We start from the raw sequence: 22415 nt of genomic DNA, 5'->3' as shown, positions 1-22415 counted from the left end.
ATCTCTGCAAAGAACTCGATATGTGGCGATAATCGACACACAGCCTGCAAGAAATTACGCGCAGCCTGCATTGCGTTGAGAAAATCACCACACACCAAACCGGAACGACGCAGCCTGACTTTCCCGAAGAGTAGATTGACGCAGCACCAGCATTGCGACCGGAACTTTGTCACATGGTCCACTGGATCAACGCATAGTTGACCTGGAATGATGTAGCCCTACTTCCTGAGAGGGGTCGACGCATCGCCTGCCGTGCGGCAGAAATTTACATGCAACGCCCACCAGATTGACGCAGCCTGTGACTTCATCCTGCAAGCGGCAGATTTCAACGCATCGTCCCTGGGCATCCGAAAACCCCGCAAACCCAAAGAGGATCCTAGTCTTTGCGCCGGAAATCAACGCAAAGCCTGCCCTGCATGAAAACTTAACGACGCATCGTCTGTGTGTGCCGGAAAAATCGACACACACCTCCAAGTTTTCCACGCATCTCCTCCTCTGCGGCTCCTTACGGAGAATTTGAGCGCAAACCAGGTACTTTGTGCTCGCAAGAGACACTTGTTGGTTTTTAAAGACTAAAGATTCCTTATGTCATTTTCTGCAGTGATAACTCAAAGTGTACTTACTGAATCTTAAACATTTTGACCTGCATTTAACCAGATAAATACTATATATTTTTCTAAACACTGTGTGGTGTATTTTGGTGGTGTTATACTGTGTTATTGCATGATTTATTGCACAAATACTTTACACATTGCCTTCTAAGTTAAGCCAGACAGCTCAGTGCCAAGCTACCAGAGGGTGGGCACAGGATAATTTGGATTGTGTGTGATTTACCCTGACTAGAGTGAAGGTCCTTGCTTGGACACGGGGTAACCAGACTGCCACTCAAAGACCCCATTTCTAACAGGTTGGTTGAAAGATTCAACTGCACCCTGAAAGGCATGATTATGGCTCTGTCAGAATCCATGAGATGTAAGTGGGATGTCCTCTTGCCATGCCTTCTCTTTGCATACAGGGAAGTACCTCAGAAAGGACTTAGTTTTAGCCCCTTTGAGCTGCTGTATGGGCACCCTGTGAGAGAACCTCTGAGTCTGGTGAAGGAGGGCTGGGTGAAAGCTCTCAGTAGGCCCTCCAGGATGTGTTTAGCTATGTGCTGGCCTTTAGGAACCAGACTGTCCGATTCAGGAAACTTGCTCAGGCGAACCTGGCAGCCAGCAAGGAGGGCATGAAGTGGTAGTACGACCAGAATGCCACTCTGGTTGAGTTTCAGCCTGGCCAGGATGTGTGGGTCATGGCCCCGGTGGAGCCTTGTGCTCTCCAGGACAAGTGGACTGGACCTTTTGAGATCGTAGAGAGCAAGAGTAATGCCATCTATATGGTGAACTTGCAGACTCCCAGGAACTCTTTGAGGGTCTTACATGTGAAATGCCTCAAGCAACGGTTTGAGAGGTCTGAACTAACCATGCTCCTGGCAACAGATGATGGGATGGAGGAGGAGAGTGAATCTCTTCCTGACTTCCTGTCTGCCCAAGACAAAGATAGGTCTGTGGAGGGGCTGAACCTCTCCCCAACAATGACACTGGAACAGCAAAGAGACTGTCACCAGTTACTGGGACAGTTTGCCTCTCTGTTTTCCTTGACCCCAGGGGGTCACTCATTTGTGTACACATTATTTGGACACTGGGGACAGTGCACCTGTGAAGCATAAGACTACAGGGTGACTGACAAGGTTAGAACCACCATCAAGAATTAGGTTTCCACGATGCTAGCATTAGAGGTGATAGAGTTCTCCAGCAGCCCTTGGTCCAGCCTAGTGGTCTTGGTTCCAAAGGCTACTGCCCCAGGTGCCACTCCTGAACTTAGGCTGTGCGTGGACTACTGTGGACTCCACGCTGTCACTAAGACTGACACGCACCCCATCTCCCGAGCTGATGAGCTCAAAGATTGGCTAGGAGCTGCCAAGTTCCTCAGCACATTTGACTTAACATCTGGGTACTGGCAGATTGCCTTGACCCATGGGGCCAAAGAGAGGTCAACATTCTCAACACCAGAGGGGCACTACCTGTTCAGGGTCATGCCCTCTGGGTTGAAAAATGCCCCTTTCAGTATTCATTACTACAAAGTAAAAACTAAGCTTCTGTGGGGGCTAGAATACCAGTCACAAGCTCATAATCTGTCAGAGTACCACAGGTCACTCAACCCGGCTAGTCTCTAGCATGACCTGTCTCTGTTAGGGTGTGAGGCAGAGAAAGTGGGAGGAAGGATAAGAGTGAGAGGGACAGGAGTAAGGGAAGGAAATATGGAGAAAAAGAGACACAATAGAGAATAGTGAAGGAAAAAAGAGCAAAAGTGTGAGAGAATATGGAGGGGAAAGACAAGAAAGAGAGGAGAAGGTATGAGCAGAGAATGTGACAGATGGCAAAGAGAGGAGTGCAAAATGGGAGATGACAGAATGAGTGATGTGTATAGTAGCAGATGTAAGTGTATGTAAGTTAAAGATTTAACCTCTCACTTCATTTGTACAATCTTCCATCATTCCATATAGCGCTCTGTTGCTCTCTAGCTAGGTCTGTGCTGCATAAATATAAACACATGCATGTTTTTACATTGTGAATAGGTATTCCAGCTTACTTCCCTCTGTAAATGCCCCCTACCTTTTAAGCTCTTGGTGAACCCCCATGATTTAAAAAAAATTACCTACATCTTTAATTGGGTTCATAGAAATCTACTTCTTGATGTCTGTCCGAGCAGTTTCTTATACTCATTGGGTGACCATTCCATTAACATTTTGTTTGCTGAAAACGTTTGTTTAATACACAGCTTATGTTGTTTTTAGTACGAAAAGGTACCTTTCCAATAAGGCGATAGTGCTTTCTTTTCTGTGTGTCAGACATGCAGACCTGGCACAATGTAGGAAAGTACCCACTTTTTGGCATGGTTACCCCCACTTTTTGCCTGCTTTCAGTATGCTTTAACTGTTTTCACTGGAAGCCTGCTAACCAGGATCCCAGAGATTGTGCTCTCTCCCTCTAAATTGCCTAAGACTTTGCACACACCACAATTGGCATCCTGGTGCCCCCTTATAAGTCCCTAGTATGTGGTACTTAGGTACTGAGGGCACCAGGGCACTTAGTGTTCCCCATGGGATGCAGCATGTATTATGCCACCTATGGGAGCCCATGCAAAATGTGTCTGCAGGCCTGCAATTGCACCCTGCGTGAAAAGGTGCATGCACCCTTTCACCACAGGTCATTGCACCAGGTCACTCTAAGTCACCCCATGGTAGGCTCTCACAGCCCAGAGGGCAGGGTGCAGGTCCCTCTGTGTGAGGGGACCCCTGCATGAGTAGAGGAGCCCCTACAAACTCCAGTTCCATTGCACTGGACTTCGTAAGTGCAGGGAAGCCATGTTTATCCGTGTACTGGACACAGATCAATACCTGTGTCCAGCTACACAATGGTAACTCTGAGCCTGGGTATGTTTGGTATCAAACATGTCAGAATCATAAGCCCAATACTGTTGCCAATATTGGTTGTATGACTCCATGCCCTATGGGGGCTTCTTAGTGGACCCCCAGTATTGCTCCTACCAGTCTTCTGGGGTTTTCTGGGCAGCCCGCGTTGCTGCCACCCCTCAAACAGGTTTCTCCCTCCTGCTGCTTGACCAGCTCAGGCAGGGGAAGGCAGAACAAAGGATTTCCTGTGGGAGAGGGAGGTAACACCCTCTCCCATGGAAATAAGTATTATAAGGCTTGGGAGGGGTAGTCGCCCCAAGCCATTGGTTCGCTTTGAAGCGCGCTTTATAAATGTTAATGATTTGATTTGATTTGCCTGTGGGGGCTGCGACTGCTTGTCAGCTCGCCCGACTGCTGAGGGTCACCTTGGACGTCCCTTCCAAGGATCGAGTCCCTTGGGCCTTGCTGGTCCTCTTCAGCCTTGAATCTCTTCTTTTGCTCTTCTTGCATTTGCCAAGGCTTGTTGGTGGGTCTCCTGCACCACTGACCATCTGCGACTCGACAACCGACGTGAGACACCATCTGCACTGCTCCAAGGATTCTTCTTCAGCTCCTGAATTCCACAGCTGGTCTTTTTCTCCCTCATTGATCGGGTTCTGCATCCACAGAAGAGTGGGTAGTAGCTCCTGCCCCCACTGGATATTCCATCGTGGACTGGGTTCTGTCCTCTTCTTTTGCAGGTCCTCTTCTACCGCATTCCACCTTTGGTTTCTTCTTGCCTGGTCCTGTACAATCCTTTTTCCAAGTCCTCCTGTTAGTCCTTGGGAAGCCCAGGTTCTTACCTCTGGTCTCCTGGTCGATGGGGGTCACTCAGGTACTCACCTCTTGGGGTTCTTATTTCTTCCTGCTCCTCACTAACAACTTCACATCCTTGGGTGGGGGGCTGCATCTCACATTCCACTTTCTTAGTACAAGGTTTGGCCCTTCCCTAGGGCACTTTCTATTTTTAGTAAGTATTGCCAGTGCTTGTTGCTGCTATGCTATTTACTGAATGCTAATGTGTATATAATTAGTGTGTACTTACCTCCAGTTGGGGGGAACTGCGTATAAGTAGTCTAGTGTTGTGTTACTATAATAATGTACCTTTATTTTCATAACACTGTTTGGTTCTTTCATGTGTGTAAGTGCTGTATGACTGTAGTGGTATTGCATAAGCTTTGCATGTCTCCTAGATAAGTCATGGCTGCTCATCTACAGCTACCTCTAGAGAGCCCTGGCTTCCTAGTCACTGTCTACACTTCACTAATAGGGGATACCTTGTATAATGTGATAACACCAAAGGTGTTTACCACACACCAGGCCAGCTTCCTACACACAAGAGTCAGTGGGTATCTGCTATCTTGCTGCCATCTGATGCTTGCAGGTATGGTAGATACTCTTGAAACTCGAGCAGTGCTTATTGTCTCAGTGGACAATATTTACAAAACCAACAGATCTGGCTTTTATGTGCTAAAGCATAAAGTAAATAAAATGGAGTAAACTCTTTGATGCCCCTGGAGAAAGAGAACCTCTGTTAATGCCTCTTTCTTGGACAACTCCTGAATTTTCTCTTTGAATGCTTGTCACTTTATTTGATTGAATGTAACTAGGTTTGTTGATGGCATGGATTTTTGGGCAGTTCTTTGAACGCTAGAGAATATCCAATTCCTACGACTGACTAGAACCATCGGTCTTTTATTACACATGGCCATTGCTCATACAACTCTGTTATTCTGCCTCCTACTACTACAGTTGGAAGACAAAACAAAATAGGAAGGGTCACATAGGAGATAAGTGCTCACAGGAAATCTCCACAAGATTAAATGACAAACATTGCAGGCACGGTGCTCATGGCAAGAGGATCTTCCTATCTCCTCTGGTGTTTCCTGGGAAACTAATAACAATAAGAACAAAATGTCACTGCACTTGTGTATCAATTATCAGTATTTAAGTAAATGTTTCATGGTCCATATTAAATATTTGATGCCAAAGTAATATGATGAATTTCTCTGACGGACAGGAATTCGTGAGTGAATAGAACTCAATTTATTCTTTCAGAAGAGCAGATCATTTCGGAAAATGAAAACGTTCATCGATTCAATATTCATGAATCAACAACAGCCAAACGCCAACACGTGTTTCGTCCAATAAGATAATAATCTTAAAGACTTCATCAGGGCTTATTCAAAGTAATTATATAGCCGGTAAGTCCAATCTTTATATTATAATAAGTGTCTCGTTGTATCCAGAGTGTCATACTATAACGTATAGTGAAGTATTGTACAAGTAACCTATCAGGTAGAATATTTGTAAAACGTAACCCGCGTTCAGATCCCCGCGCGGAGTTACGTGGTATCGGCAAGTAAGAATAAACACCTCCAACCTCCAAAATCATTTTCATCCATGATGGATTTTTGAAGAATATTGCTCACTGGGATTGATTCTTGCCACACTGCCCAGTAAGTGGTCATCACAGGGGGATGGATCCTTCATCTGACTGGAGAACCAGGACCCCCTGTTTTTCCCCCAGGAGCAAGGATAAATATGGCAGAGCTGCACCACAACTCAGATCGCTACCAGATTCCTACAAGGAAGAACATCAGGAGAAGAAGGACTGCCCTGCTGGACCCCTGACCTGCACCTGGACACTGCACTCTGAAGGACTGCGCCAGCTGCACACTTGGGCTCCACCACAAAAAGAACTTTGGTTCACTTCAACTGGTTCAAGGAGGGACTCCCTGCTTGCTACTGTCCAGTGGTTAAATTGGAGTTTGAGGCATGTGCAATAGGAAGTTGTAGTCTGCACCCTCATGGAGCAACTCAGAGCTTCTGGAACTTACGGGTGAGCTGTGGACTCCTAAAGAACCTTAAAATACCTTCTGGAAGAAGATCCAGAAGTTTGGAGAAGAATGGAGATCTTTTTGGAAAAAGCTCCATAGAGGGACCGACCCACCGCAACCGCAACACAACCTGACTTGCAAGTTTGTCCCGCTGAAGAAAATCTACAGAAAAGTGACTAAGACCTCCAGTGCAGTGTATCAAAAGAGGGCTCCAGGTACGTTGAATCAAGATTCAGGTTCGGCCCGGTCGAAGGATTTTCATCTAAAAAATTAGTCTAAGGCTGAACGTAAAAATCTTCACCGAGGGCTCCCGCGACATGTATCCGAGAAAGGGCTCCAGGGAAGGTCGGATCAGACTAGCAACTTCGTCCCGCTGAAGAAAATCTCCAAGAAAACAACTAAATCCGAAAGTAAACTTTTGACGAGGCCTCCCGCTTGCTATAACCGATCAGGGCTCCATCACAGTCGGCCTTAAACTTTGACTTTGCCCCGGTCGAGGTGCAACCACATTGGCGCTATTTGTTTTTATGCGCTAAAAAACACTAAGGCCCTCATTACAATCTCGGTGGTCTTTTAAAAAGACCGCCAAGGCTGCGGGAGACAGAATACCGCCAGTGCCGGCAGTATTTCTAGCTCCCTATTATGACTTTTCCACTTGGCCAGCGGACGGTAACAGCGTTACTGTCCTCTGGCAAAGCGGAAAAGTCACATCAAAATTGCTGCCAGCTCCTAATAGAGCAGGCGGCAATGCTGATGTGCAGCGGGTGCAGTTGCACCCGTCGGGCAGTGAAATGCACGATGGGGCTATGCCTGGGGGTCCCTGCACTGCCCATGCCAAGTGCATGGGCAGTGCAGGGGCCCCCAGGGGCACCCCAAGTCCCCCTTACCGCCAGCCTTTCTATGGCGGTGTTTATCGCTGTGGCCAGGCTGGCTGTCGGGGACTCATAATCCCCAGACGAAAGCCTGGCGGTATAGTAGCGGGGCGGGCGGTATGGCCGTGCTATTGCGCCAGCTTACCGCCGGCCGCCAGAGTCGTAATGAGGCCCTAATTCTTTAAAAATGTATCTCTCCGGTTCCCCTTATCTGATTTTATTTTTTTAGTGTCATTTTAAAGATAAAAATAAAATCTATTGTTATAAATTAGTGTTGGATTTTATTATGTTTTGTGTGATACTTATTTACTGTTTTGTGATTTTAAAAAGCTTCACACACTTGTCTCCTAAATTAAGCCTTGTCAGTCGTTGCCAAGCTACCAAGGGTTGAACTGGGTTTAATTTATTGAGACCTAACTGGACCTAAGTGGAGGTTAGTGGCCTATTGCTAAGTTTTAGTACTTACCTCCCCTTACCAATAATCCACTTTCCAACACTGCCCAGATTTGTAACCTTGTAATGTTAAACAAGTTTATGTCTTAAACTTTCTTGTGAGAACTCTCTGCTGAAATGTGGAGTACTACATATGGATGCAAATGTTACCTTGATGCGTGAGAAGCAAATGTGCTCAGGCCTTAACAAAGGCTACACTGACTGGAGTTAGGATAGCAACTAAAACATTACTCTATGAAACTGGTGATGGGAACAGGAGAAAGGAGCCATTCATCAACATGTGAAAGACAGTCTGGTTATATTATAGATTTAGAAATTAATGTTTATTGGTTCCTCTGTGAACACACGATATTCTGACCAATCAGGATTTGAGAAACTGCTGGTGTACTTTTAACTTAGCCTGACTGCACATACCAGCAGCTGAAGCAGTTAGTCCCAGGAGCTACGCGGTTTCAGATGTCCTTTTTCCTCATAGCTATAGCCTCAGAGAAATTCTGTTAATGCTATTGATGCTGTTTCTTAGCTTGATGCCCTTTAAAAGTTGGTTCAGTTAACATAGAGCCCAATTGTGGCTGAGCCATTCCCTTTCATTGTCCTTTGCTAAGACTGACCACACGGATGTCCTACTGATGATGAAGGAATCACAGCTTGCTGATCCATTCAGGAGAGGTATAACAAAATGCTATTGTTTCTTTTATAGAATTTTTGTTCTTTTCTTTTAGGTACTAACCTCTATTTTGTTAGAGCCCTTGCTAGATGTTTTCCAAATTAACGTTTGACAAAATGTACTTTTGCATGAAGCCCAAACATGCCATTCAAATTGGAGGGTTAGTCAGTGTGCCACGTTTTAACAAATGCTGTTAACAAAGAATTGATTTTGTTTACCTGTTGGATCTAGATGTACATCATTTCTATTGTTCAGTTAGTGTTGCTATTAATTTATACCGTAACTCTTGAATGTTTAATGAATAATGTCTTGGTTAAATTGAGATTTGTCCGCTGCTTTGGTCAGCCTGTGTTGTTTGTATATGTCTAACATTTGGTCTTCAGATTAGGTTACATTCAATTAGCATTGTTAATCTAGGGAAATAAACTTTTTAACTTTACTAAAAGGTGTGGTTATTCATGGCTCAATGGGTTATGGTGCATGAAGATTACTGGCTCAAAGTCTCTGATGTTTGATTTGTTGCAAATGTTATATTGTTGCTGGTTAGATTATGAGTAAAGCTTGTGTACTGGTGGAATCACTCTAAGCGCAATCAAGAGGTCCATCGAACCTCTTATATATAAATTACTAGAGACCAAATAAGGCCAGACGCGCTCACAGATTTTGGTAGCTGAAATGGATGGTTACGTCTCCTTAAGAGACCACCATGATTTCCCAGAAATAGGTAAGAAACGGATGGTTTCACCTCCCTAAGAGGCTGCTGTGTATCCCAATCGTAGATAGTAAAGAACCTACCATGACTTTCCCAAAAACTTGGACTTTCCCAGTGCTTCTTTGAAGATGTTCTCAGTGTTCCTAGTTAAAGTGTGAATTAAATACGTTTTCCGGTATACAGACCCTGCGTGGTCTAAGACTCTAAGGTTATTGTACAAGTATAGAAGATACTTGGTTTAGGTTGCAATTTGTCTGTTTAATAGGTCAATCGGGTTGACAAACTTAGAGTGCATGTTAAAGCAATTGTTAGTTTTGACAGAGATTTGGTGAATCCTAAGTGCACCAGGAGGACCTGATTATCAGTTGAGGGTGAAATTAGCTGCTCAAATTTTGCTTGCTAGTAAGGGAAACCGAGATTGAAGGAGTATCTGTTAGAGCTAAAAGCCGCAGTTGAAAATTCAGTAAGGTTTCCAAAGCAATTGTGTTACCTAACTGTAGTAAACAGACAAGTTTGTGTGTTGATTTTATTTAATTCTCGCAATATTTGCATTTAGTTTGGCGCGGATCTGAACTGAGGAAGACAAACCGAAGGGCATTGTCAGTCGCTGTACGTGTGAGTGTGACATCACTAGAGCCGCTCTGGGATAGGTTGGTTGATGAGAAAAGCGGCAAACGGACTGGTGGACAACAGTAAAGTGTTATTGGTTGAGAAGGTAAGCGAAAAGTATTTTGGGATTGACATTTACTTCCTGATTTGATTGGAGCACAGCTTAAAATACAGAAATGACATTTTTCAAAGCATTAAAAAGTGCCCTAAGGGGAGATACATTCATTCCAGTTAGAGTAGAAGAAATTACACAACCAGAAGGTACACCCGCATATATTGTATTAGAAGAACAAGGTGCTGCACCTTGTCTTTGGTTAACACAATGGTGCAAAGATACAGAAAAGGAAGGGAGCTTAGCGTTTCCTGCACGGAACACTTAATTTGAGAATTTGGGGTGAGTACTGTACGATTCAAAACCTCCTCCGAGACCAGCACAATTTGAAGCATTCGCTATTTGGGAGTTAGTGGCCAGACAGCAACAGAAATTTGAAAGAAGAATGAGAAAAACTGAGAAAACTTTAGCTGAAGCGATATGGGATAGTGAGCAGAAATTCTGGAGAACAGAGACTTTACAGGGAATGAAGATGTTTCCTGCAATTACACAAGAGAACAAGTACAATGCCAAACAGAATGCCAAAAAGAAGGGTTCCTATTTTTCTGAGGACAATCAGCAGAAATCGACAGAGTCTAGAAAGTCTTTGACTTATGACAAAGACTCAAATGATGATGAGTTTATTTGGAAATTATTGAGAAATATTCCCCCATCTTATGCAGCACATGAGGCAGGCCAAAGTAATAGTGCACATCCTACAGCTCCGGCACTCTTGAAACTACGCAGAGACAAGTAAAGGTAAGCCATATTGTCCTGAACACCTCCACAATTCAGACACCTATGCCGCAGGTTGAGATACCCAGAATTTATCCAGATGTCCCGATTGTAAATTCTACACCTAGAATAATAGTACCAACAGGACAGGCTCCACAGATGAGACAGGTTTAATCGAAACCAACATTGATTCAGATTGAATCTACACCAAATTTGATATCCCCGATGTACGCACAGACAATCCCACGATACACTCTCATAACAGTGATACAGGTAAATACCTCTACATTGCCAAGTCAGAATACAGGAGTAATGTACTTTAGACATCAAAACGTCCAAGTGTCCAGACGTTTTGTCAGTACCTGTTACTATTGGTTCCGTAATACCCTGGTTTGCTCAGGGAAATAATAAGAGCAATGAACAGAAATGTTGAATTCAGGTGTAGAAATGGAGAAATTTAACATAAATACAGGAGTTATGACTCCGATGAAACCAACATTTGACATGACAAGTCCATTAATTGACTTGAGATATTATAGGACTTCACCAAATAATCCAGGGAGATCAGACATAGGTTCTAACCCATTTTTGATGACTCCAGAGACTCAGGCCCATATTTATACTTTTTTAGCACCGCATTTGCATCATTTTTTGACACAAAAGCGGCACAAACTTGCAAAATACAATTGTATTGTAAGACTCAGAATGATTGTTAGCAACTTTATTAGAAGTACACCAGAAGGGTCCATATGTGAAGGGGAAGGTAATGGGTCACAAAGTCTCATTCTTAGATGCACAGGGGCTACACTCTCTACTGTGAGAACTGCAGAAGTTCCTAACTTACCTCTTTCGGGTAAAATGGTGCAGATTGTAGGAGTCTCAAACCAGTATTTGACAAACCCGATTACAGAACCACTTTCAGTTAAAGTTGGAAATTTCAAAGGCTTAGACAAGTTTGTAGTTTGTGAATCGAGCCCGGTTTCCTTACTGGGAAGGGACTTGCTATATAAAACAAGATGTTCAATTACCTGTTCAAATGATGGGATTGCCATTCAGACAAATATTGATGATGAAGATGACCAGTCTGAAACAACTGATTGTAACTCAGTAAATGAAGAGTACCCCTTGATCAGTTTCTTTCCTGTCTTTATAGTACGAAATCTTCCTTCTGACTTACAGGGAACAGTTAAGATGAAAGTATGAGATTATTTTAGGGAAAGACATTGGTCTAATTAAAGAAGTTGAGCCAGTTAAAGTCCCAGTCAAGCCAAACGCAGTTTTCCCCCAGATTCCCCAATATCACATGACACAGGATAGAATTGAAGGGATTGCACCTATAAGTGCAGAGTTTGTAAGACACGGCATTCTAAAAGAAGTATTGAGCAGCCCATGTAACTCACCTATAATGCGATTGTGGAAACCCTGTGGAAAATTCCAGACGGTTCAGGATTTGAGGAAAATTAATGATATTGTGATTAAATGTTGTCCAGTGGTGCCAAATCCAGCAGTGATATTGTTTCAGTTCCCATGGAATGCTGAATGGTGCACCATAGTGGACCTACCACAAGCATTCTTTTCTGTACCTCTTCACAAGGATAGTCAGTTTCTCTTCTGTTTTAAATTCCTTTATCGCATATATTGTTGGTGCAGAATTCCTCAAGGTTTTTCAGAGTCCATATTTAATCAAATACTGAAAAGGAATTTGTAAACATTGGAAATGCCTTTTCAGTCGACAATGGTGCAGTATATTGATGATTTGTTGGTCACTTCAAAGACAAAGGAGGCATGCAGGCATGATATTATTGCCTTACTAAACCATTTGGGAAAGAACAGACATAAAGTGTCCCCAGCAAAATTACGATACTGCCAGAAAGAAGTGAATTATTTGGGACACCAAATTGAAACAGATGCTAGAAATATTTCCAGAGAGAGATTCAATGCCATATTACAGATGAATCCCTAGCTACACAAAGAGATGTCAGAATGTTTCTGAGAATGGTGAGCTATTGTCGCCTGGGGATTCCCAATTTTTCAGTCATTTCAAAGCCATTGCAGAAGCTAACTCATAAAGAGGTTACTGATCCCTGAGTGTTAGACCAAGCTTGCATTAAAGCCTTCACTGAGTTGTGAGAAAGTCTGTGCAAAGCTCTGGTTTTGGGAATGCCCGACTACACAAAGCCATTCATGTTTTTTTGTTTTGTTTTGGTCTTCATTTACCTTCAACTGTTCTATCTTTTCAGTGCCGATATTCTGGATTTTACTCATGGTTCAACTCCTCAAGACCACTCCTGTCTGAAATACATCTGTGCTCTACTGCAACCGCTTTTCCAGCGTACTGTTGAAGCATAGCAGAATACCCAGAAGTGTATAATCATAGGCCTGCGCCAAATTTACTGAATAACTGTCTCCTCTCATATATCCAACCATCTTTTTAGTGGGTTCCAGAATCTATTTCTCTTATTGACCTCCCTCGTATCTACCTTCAAATTGTACATTAAAGAATCATTCCAGTCCAAAGAGGTAGGAGGGAAGGCACTGATCCATTTTTGTTTTTACAAATCTCCCTCCTAGCCACAAGCATCATAAAGAAAAGCAATTTGGTGCCTTCCCTACTGATCTTTGATGGTTCATGCAAACATTCAAAAATAACAAATGGAATGCTTACCTTAGAGCTTATGGGGAGTAGTTCATTAATTGCTTCAACCGACCTCTTCCCAAAACTTACTGGGCTGAGACATTTCACGAACATATGTAGATCATCTGCGGATGCCGACTCACACTTTTTACATCTAACCAGGTTACCCTGGTCCAGTCTGAAGAGCGTTGCTGGTATCCAAAAGGCTCTATAAATTGAAAACAGATGAGTTAGCAGCAGATTTAACTGTTATACAAAAGTGTCATAGATACTTGCCATAAATCTTTTAGCTGCAGCTCCAGCAAGCGTTCTTTCCATAACTCTTCCGGAAGGGTGAATTTGCCGTCCACAATATCCATAATCAGCCAGTACCATCTGGCCACTTCTTTCTTCAGATGGATTTCCAAGTGCACCTGTTCCTCCAAGTAATTCGTCCGCCCAACCTCCTCGTTCACGTTCCTCACCCAACTTATTATCAGAAGGTATTTAAACTTAGAGAAGTAACTCTCCACCTACCCATTAAGGTTTTCATATGACCTGACTTCTCCGTTATGACAGAATTGTCCCCACTCCGAAAGTCCGGGCTTTTTCAATGGGAGCGGCAGAGCATCTCTAGTCCACTCCGGCGAGGCTGGAGAGTCCCAAACAGGGGCATGCTTGCTATAGTACGGCAAGTTTGAAACCTTCCTGATAGCATGCCAAAGCCTTACTACGGGCCAGATGAAGGTACAAAAAAATTAGCGACTCGCAATTTGCGAGTATGTGCGACTCGCAAATTGCGTGTCGCTAATTGGAATGCAGGTACAGTGTCCGTGTACAATTTGCGACTCGCACCCGGAGTCGCAACGCAGATAGCGAGTCCGCTGTTTGCGAGGTCGCTTTTTGCGACCGCGCAAAACACGAACTCGCAATTTGCGAGTGGGTGTCGCAAATTGCGAGTACCATGTAAATTGATTGCAGGTGCTGCAGAACACTCCAGAAACCACTCCAGAACACTCTGGAAACACTTCCTGGCACATGATGATGACATCACAGCCAGGAAGTTTACAAATACACCTGGGAGGAGGGAGGACCACACCCATTTTAAACTGCTGAACTGCAAACAGGAGGAATAGCAGCTACAATGGCTGAAACACCTAGAAAACAAAAACTCAAATTCTCTGAGAAGGAGCTGGAGGTGCTGACAGAAGAATGCTGTCAGCACTATGATGAACTCTTCAGAAAGTCAGCCCTCAATGTGCCAGAAGCCACCAAAAAACAACTCTGGCAGGAGATCCAAGAAAAAGTGAACTCCCTGGGGGTGAGCCATAGGAGTGTGGAAGAGATAAAAAAACGGTGGTATGACCTCCGCTCCCGGAACAAGGAGAGGGTGGCAGAAAAGCTCAGAGAGATGAGAGGCACAGGAGGGGGACCATCATCCATACCACCACCCACACCCCTGGAAGAAAGGGTGGAGGAGACCCTGGAGCAGGAAGAAGTGACAGGAATAGGAGATCTGGACACCTCTGAGCCCACTACATCACCCGGTGAGTACCATGTGATATGCCTGTACCCCCATCAATGCCATACCCCCACCCACCATGTACACAGGGGCATGCACAACCAAGATAGCTCCATTTCAGGGTAGCAAACACCAGAATGATGCATTATGGGAAATGTAGTCAAATAGGCAGTTCATAGGCAAATGTTTATTAGGAAGTGTGCAACAGATAGTAGACACTGACAGTCTGTTCCCCATGTCCCACAGGTCTCCCACAAGACACCACCACAAGCCGCAGCAGCCAGCCCCATGAGGACAGCACAGGAGCTGCCACCACTCCCACCTGCACGACCAACACCATCCCTGTGATGTCCACACCTGCTGCAACTGTATTTCAGGAGGCTGCGCCAGCAACAGGCAGGAGTGCCACATTTGAGCACACAGGGCATCCACCGCTGCGCAGGCGATGCAGGTTCAGGAAAGCAGGGCTGCAGGCTGCGTCCAGCCGTCCATCTACCACCAACAGCGAGGCACAGCTGCTCCGTGGTCAGCGCCTGCAAAACAATATATTAGGGCGTATTAGTGGGGTGCTGCACCGCTTTGTGAGAAACAACAAGGCCAGCATGCAGCAGCTCCAATCCCAATTGGACGTGATTGGCACAAACACTGGGGACCTAGCCCTGTCAATGAGGGATCTGGTGGCAGGACTACTGGCACAGGGCGAGGGTGGGGGGCGCAGGGACCGTCAGGTGCTACACAGGCTTGATAGGATGGCCACATCAATTGGCAGACTGGCTGTTAACACCACAGGCCTGTTGAGAAGGACAGTTGGCCTCCAAGTAGAAATGGGCCATTTTGCAGGGGATGTGGCAAGAGGCCTGGGCCGGATCACACGTCATTGATTTAATGGAGGCACGGCATCTGTCCAGGGGCACAGGGGACACACCCCAGGACAGCGAAGAGGGCTCTACAGTGAGCAGTGTCTCTGCCAGAGACGCTAGGGTGCTCCGGAGTGGGGGTACCAGGCAGAGCACTGCAGAACCACCAGGGGCCAGCCAGGCTGGCAGAGGCCGCCGTAGGACATAGATGAAACCCTATCCCTGATGTTGGGGCACATGACAGCAATGTGCCCCATGCATGGTTTGCATTTTGATGAACATGAACAGTTAGTTAGTAATTGTAAATAGTTGTATTTCTGCACATATTAAATAGTTTTTTTGTTCCACTTAACAAATGGAGTTTTTGGTCAATTGGTGAGTATGGTTGAAGTTGACACGTACCTTCCAAAGTATTGGGTTGCGATGTGTTCCCGTCTCAGTCTGCCTTGATTTGCTATACTCCTATCCCCATGATCGCGATGTGGTTGCTCTTGCTCTTCATCCTCAGAATCTGGGTCTGCAGGGGTGAGAGGTAGCCCACGTCGGGTGGCAATATTGTGCAGGATGCCGCGTGCGACAACAATTTTTAATGCTGTAATGGGGGTATACTGGAGGGCACCTCCACTGCGGTGGACGCATCTGAACCTTGCTTTCAGTAATCCGAAGGTGCGTTCTATGATGTTCCTGGTCCTCTTATGTGCACTGTTATATCGCCTCTCTGAATCATTGCTGGGTGTTACGAACGGAGTCATTATCCATGGCCGTAGAGCATATGCACTGTCACCTGTTGGGCACAAACATTACACTTTTAGAAAGTCCTGGTTGGTGTGCACAGTGACCTGTGTGTATGTCTGCAAGGTGTATGCAGCTCTACCTAGGAGGTATCTGTCTCCAAACTCCCCACGTTCCAGGCGTTGGTGTATCCCACTGTGCCTAAAAATGTAGGAGTCATGGGTACTGCCTGGAAATTTTGCAACAATGTCAGTGATGACATAATGGGCGTCACAAACAACCTGAATATTGAGTGAGTGGGTACACTTTCTGTTGCTGAACAGATGTTCCAGGTTTGCAGGGGGGCATATTTGAATATGTGTCCCTTCAACACATCCTATGACATGGGGAAAGTTGGCAATCCGGTAAAAGTCCAGCTTGGTGCTGTTAATTTCTGCCTCATTCCTGGGTAGGTATATGAAGTGAGACATGTGTGTGAGTAAGGCATCTAGGAATGCCCTGAGGAACCTTGATAGTGCACTTTGAGATACCCCACCTGCCACAGCAAAGACCCCCTGATAGCTACCCGAGGCCAAGAGGTGCAGTGAGCATAGCACTTGCACATGCGTAGGGATGGCGCAGCCGCGCAGAGTCTGGCGTTCTAGCTGTGGTTCTAGTAATTCAATTAATTCTAGTATGGCTGCGCTGCTAAGGCGGTATTTATTATATATCTCTTCCTCAGTTTGCTGAAAAAGTTTGCCTTGTTCTATAGATCTTCTCCTGTCTCTGGCTCCTCCTCCTCCTCTGCTGGGCTGCGTGGACTCTCCTCCTCACTGCTATCAGGTATATCTCCGCCATCTTGAGTAACCCAGATGCCTTCTGGGTCTCCTTTTATACTTTGGTAATGATTACCACCTGCTCTGAGTTAGTGGTTAATGGGACATGCAAACTGGGCTTTTTGCGACTAGTCGCAATTTGCGAGTTGCTATTGCATATGGTTTGCGACTCGCAAATTGCGACTTCCTAGTTGCGGGTCGCAAAATGGGGTCAGAATTTTTGCGAGTCGGTAACGGCTCGCATCGCTTTTTGCGAGTCGGAAATGGGATTTTACATCCCATTTCCGATTTTGCACAGTCGCAAATAGCAATTTGGGCCATGTGCGACTCGCAAAACTTTGCTACATCTGGCCCTAAGTCCTGTAGCACCTTAAATCACACTTTCTTAAAGAATTTAGGGTCTCCAAACTTATATAAAAAGATCTTCTGGGACTCACAATTTCCCTCCATCATTGCTTTCAAAATCTGCTGCAGCTCCGAGCAACCTGGCTCATTTAATAACTCCCTCGCATTTTTCAGGAAGAAGGCCCATGCAGAATTTTACATATCAGGTACAGCCAACCCTCCTTTCTCCCTCTTTTTTCTCACCTTTTTCCAGGCAATACGAACACCCTTAGAAGCCCAAATAAAACAACAAATTTTATCCTGGAGTTCCCTTAACCATTGTTTGTTGTACATTAATGGTATTGAATTGAAAATAAATGTAAATTTAGTTACAATCGCCATCCTAATTAAATGTACACAACCAACAATAGTAAGAGGTAGATTAAACCATCTCTTCATTAACTGATCTGCATTCCTCATCATCTTCATAAAGTTTGTCTCTGCTAATTTACCTATATCATGCGTTATGGCGATCCCTAAATATATACCCTCCTTTTTAATTACAAGCCTTCTTGTGTCCATGTTCCAAACCATAACTTCCATCTTTCGGTTATTGACGGCATAACCAGAGATTTCCCCAAATTCTGCTTTTACTTCTTCCAGGGCATGTTCAGCCTGCCTTAAATTAGATGTATAAATCATCACATCGTCTGCATACAAAAAGGCCTTTCTAAGTAGATTTCTACACATAAATAGGGCAATACTCTGATCGCTTCTAACTCTGCATGCCAATGGCTCAATATATAAGTCGAACAATAACAGAGATAGAGGGCATGCCTATCTCGTTCCCCTTTCTATCTAAAAAGGGGGAGTTCGAGAGCCGTTGACCAAATGACCAAAATTCTTGCACCAGGGTTTTAATAAATCTTTTGTAATGTTCTAATAAAATTTGCTCCCAGGTTATAGACCTCACATAACGTATTTAGGTAACGCCAATTAACCCTATCAAACGCCTTTGTAGCGTCAACCATTACGACCGCTAAAGGAGCTTGACATGTGGTGGCTAAATCGATTATCCCTACCAAGCCCTGTGTCTGCTCATGCATATCTCTCCCTTTTAAAAAAAACTTTCTGATCTGTGTGTATAAGCTTCCCCACAACTCCACCTAATCTAGCTGCCAAACATTTTGCGAAAATGTTATTATAACAGTTTTAGAGGGAAATCGGGTGGTACAACTCACATTTTCAGGGTCTTTGTCTGGTTTTAAAATGATTGCGAAAATAGCTTCCTTCCAGGAAGGGGGGAGCATCCCATCAGCCTCCATAATGTTATTAGACAGTTCCCTCAAGAATTTCACTATATTACTTCCCAAAGCCATTCATGTTGTTTTGTCATAAACATGATGCATGTTCCTTATCGGTTTTGACCCAGGTACATGGTGGTGTAAACCACCCAGTAGTATTTTTTTCAACTACTTTGGATCCAGTTGCAGCAGCATTACCTGGCTGTTTGTGAACTGTAGCAGCGGTTGAAATGAACCTCACTCAGAGTGAGAGCATTGTGATGGGACATCCTTTAACTGTTTTGGTCCCTCACCCCATTGAAGTTTTGCTTACCTGAACAAAGACTCAACATTTGACCAATGCAAGATTGACCAGATATGAAACTGTAATTTTGGGTTCTCCAAATGTTATTCTGAAAATGCTCAAATTCACAAATTGAAAGAGGTTGAACATGAATGTCTGGAAGTAACTGAATTGTGCATGAAACATAGACCTGATATCTGAGATATACGATTGGAAGAAAATGACCAAATTATTTTTGTCAATGGCTCCTGTTTGAGAGAACATGGCAACATTAAATGCAGGGTTTGCTGTGTGCACAATTTCTGGTATACTCGAAGCTTCCGGTCTTTGGGGAGTGTATTCGGCACAAGTAGCTGAACTTGTGGCTCTTTTTAGATGCGGATCAAGTCAGAAGGTTTTGCGCATTGAATTGAATATCTTTCAAAGATAAATGTGAACTGTTACCTGGAGAAGACATTTGCACAAATTATGCTTTGACTGTTACATGGGAAGAGCTAAAGAGCCTCCAGGAAAGTGTTAACAAAAAAGAAAAGAAAATGGGGGTTACAATGAAATGTGTACAGAGTGATGATGACATATGGGTGTCAAGGGAAGGCCAAGTAGTTATGCCTAATTGCCTGCTGACTCAAATGACTAGATATTATCATGGTCTAGGAAATGTTGGGAGGGATGCTATGATTCACACCTTCAAACAGACTTGGTTTAATTAAAGTTTAGACAGGTTGCTGAGGTAGTTTGCCACTGTTGTTTCATCTACCAACAGATGAATGGGGGTTAAAGAACAGTTGTCAGCATGAGCCACATTGGAAGAGCAGACGGTCCATTTAGCAGAATGCAAATGGATTTCATTGAAATGTCAGTGTATGGAGGATAGGGATACGTGCTGGTGATTGTTTGCGTTTTTAGTCATTGGATTGAAGCATACCCCACGTGTAGGAATGACAGTCTTACTGTAGCAGTTATTGCTTAGGGAACTGATATCTCGTTTCAGTTTTTCCAGTCTCTTCAAAATCAGACAGAGGAAGTCACTTCAATAACAAAGCAATTAAATTACTATGTTCAGCCTTAAATATTAAGCAGAAGTTGCATTGTAGTTACCGACCTGAAGCCTCAGGACTTGTAGAACAAATTAATGGTATCCTGAAGTAAAGACTTGCAAAAATGTGTGCATCCATGAATTTGAAATGGCCAGATGCACTACTGTTAGTTTTGATGAGCATGAGAAACACACCCGACAGGAAAACTGGACTGTCACCGCATGAAATCCTCATGGGCAGAGCAATGAGATTGCCAGCGGTTCCTGACAATGCTCTTGTGAACATGACAGATGATATGGTGTTGGTCTACTGCAAGGGTCTAGCTGATGCGGTCCACTCTTTTCCTCATCAGGTCAAAGCAACAACCGTGCTGCCATCCCAAGATAAGAGTCACAACCTGAGAGCTGGAGACTGGGTTGTGATCAGAAAACATGTGAGGAAGACTTGCTTGAAGCCCCGGTGGAAGGGTCCTCACCAAGTAGTACTGGTTACTACTACTGCTGTGAAGTGTGCAGGAGTTCTGAACTGGATACATGCCAGCCAAACTTGGAAAGTACCCTGTCCTTTAGACAATGTCTGGATGTTGCTGGTACTCTCAACAACTCTTCAAACTCCAGAAACAGAGAAGGAAACTGGAGAATCAGAAACAGACTCGGAGCAGTCAGAGGAAAATAAAGGTACTCCTGTGAGAGACGAAACAGAGGAAGTGACATTGATCCAGCCTCAGCAGAGGCCGCAGGAGAGTCTAGTCAGAGGAGGGCTCTCAGAAGCAGATGATCCCGAAAGGCAGAGTAACCAACAGACCCAGTGGAGGGAGTTGAGTTGGATCAAAGTCAAACTGATCTGACTCCTCCAGGAAAAATCACAGTTACTTCAAGTCATAATCCTGCAGAACAAGGAGAGGCTGAAAGTCCAGCACTGAAAGAAGCATTAACCAAGGGAACACTGCAAAGGAACAAGTGGCTGAAATCACAAGCTGAGAGAAAAGAATCAATCACTGTGTCAACAATCGAAGAAGAAGTAGACACCACAAGAAAAGAAGACGAGTGATGGAGAGTTAAGTGGAGATCGAAGACTGAAAAAAAAACAAATTGAAGATACGCAGGGTCTGAATGGGCATATGCAACAACTAGTGATTAGCAGAGTTATTTTTTGTCATTTTGTTTTGATCGTGAAATTTCAGGTCAGTACTTGGGCAGGACACAAGACACACAACAAGCAGGTTAACTGTAACAAGCAGGTTAGGAGCAATAGGTGTAGTAAATACTTAGGTATTGGATAAGCAATTGTGTGCCTGATAGAATGTTTGTTAATTGATTGCGAGGATGAACTTGTTTAATAAGGTGAAACTAATCACACCTCTTTTGCAGAAAGCACTACACTTACAGAGTTAGATAAGTTTACGCAGGAAGAGAAATATTTGCATCTAGATAATTCACAAGAGATCTTTCTTCTAATGTTTTCTATCGCTTGCTGTATGAATATGTTGAGACAAAGAATGTGAGAGAGTGTTATGCATGCATGCAAATTCTCTCATCACTAGAGGAACCTAGTCATCACTAGGGATAACCAACCACAGTTTGCCCTTAGGAATTAGTTGCAGTCTTCTATTAACAAGTTCTATAACCAGAAATACATACAGTATTTGTACTCAAATCATGATTTAGTGTTTTCTTTTGTTCCTATCATTAAATACTTGAGTAGCTTGGCTAGGGAAAATAATATAGAATTAGTGAGAGGTTTCTTTGAACCTACATTGACATTTGGCACTGTGTACATGCATAGAAATAATCTTACATGCTTGCTTACACAAGTAGAAAAGAGTATTCAGACTGATGACAGGAGAAAGGCATTAAAGGAGAAAATAGATAAAGGGGTAGTGAAAAGAACATTTAGAAATGATCATGCTTTTAGTGAAACAAAACACAAGGGAAATTAGCTTTAGATGCACAACATGCATGGAAGCTTTGTGTGATACCTTATTTGTGAGAACAAGTGAGTGCAGACATGTGTTTCTCTTTCAGAGTATATGGACTTTCAGGCTAAATGGACAAGACCAAGCGATTCCAGGTGTTTATTACATATGTGGACAGAATGCTTGTTACTGTCTTTCAAGAGGATGGTATGGCACATGTTATTTGGGAACTATTTTCCCAAAGATTTATCAACCTGAACATCTAAATGAGACACCTAAACTGAATGAATTACAACTTGCTAGACCAAAGAGAGAATCTTATTCTGGCATATCTGGATATATATTTGGAGCAATGATTACCTCAGTGGGAGTTATTCTAAATTAATTGAAGATTCAAAGTTATCTACTATTGTGGATAACATAATGACTAGTTTTTCAGGAGCCATGGTCTTAATGGACACTGAGATGGCTGTGGTACGATCTATGACTCTTCAGAACCGCCTTGCATTAGACATCCTTTTAGCAAAGGAGGGCAGAGTC

This window comes from Pleurodeles waltl, chromosome 3_1, assembly GCF_031143425.1.
Source record: "Pleurodeles waltl isolate 20211129_DDA chromosome 3_1, aPleWal1.hap1.20221129, whole genome shotgun sequence".
Classification (NCBI taxonomy): Eukaryota; Metazoa; Chordata; class Amphibia; order Caudata; family Salamandridae; genus Pleurodeles; species Pleurodeles waltl.
The sequence above is the reverse complement of the archived record's forward strand: the minus strand, read 5'-3'. Positions refer to the sequence as shown.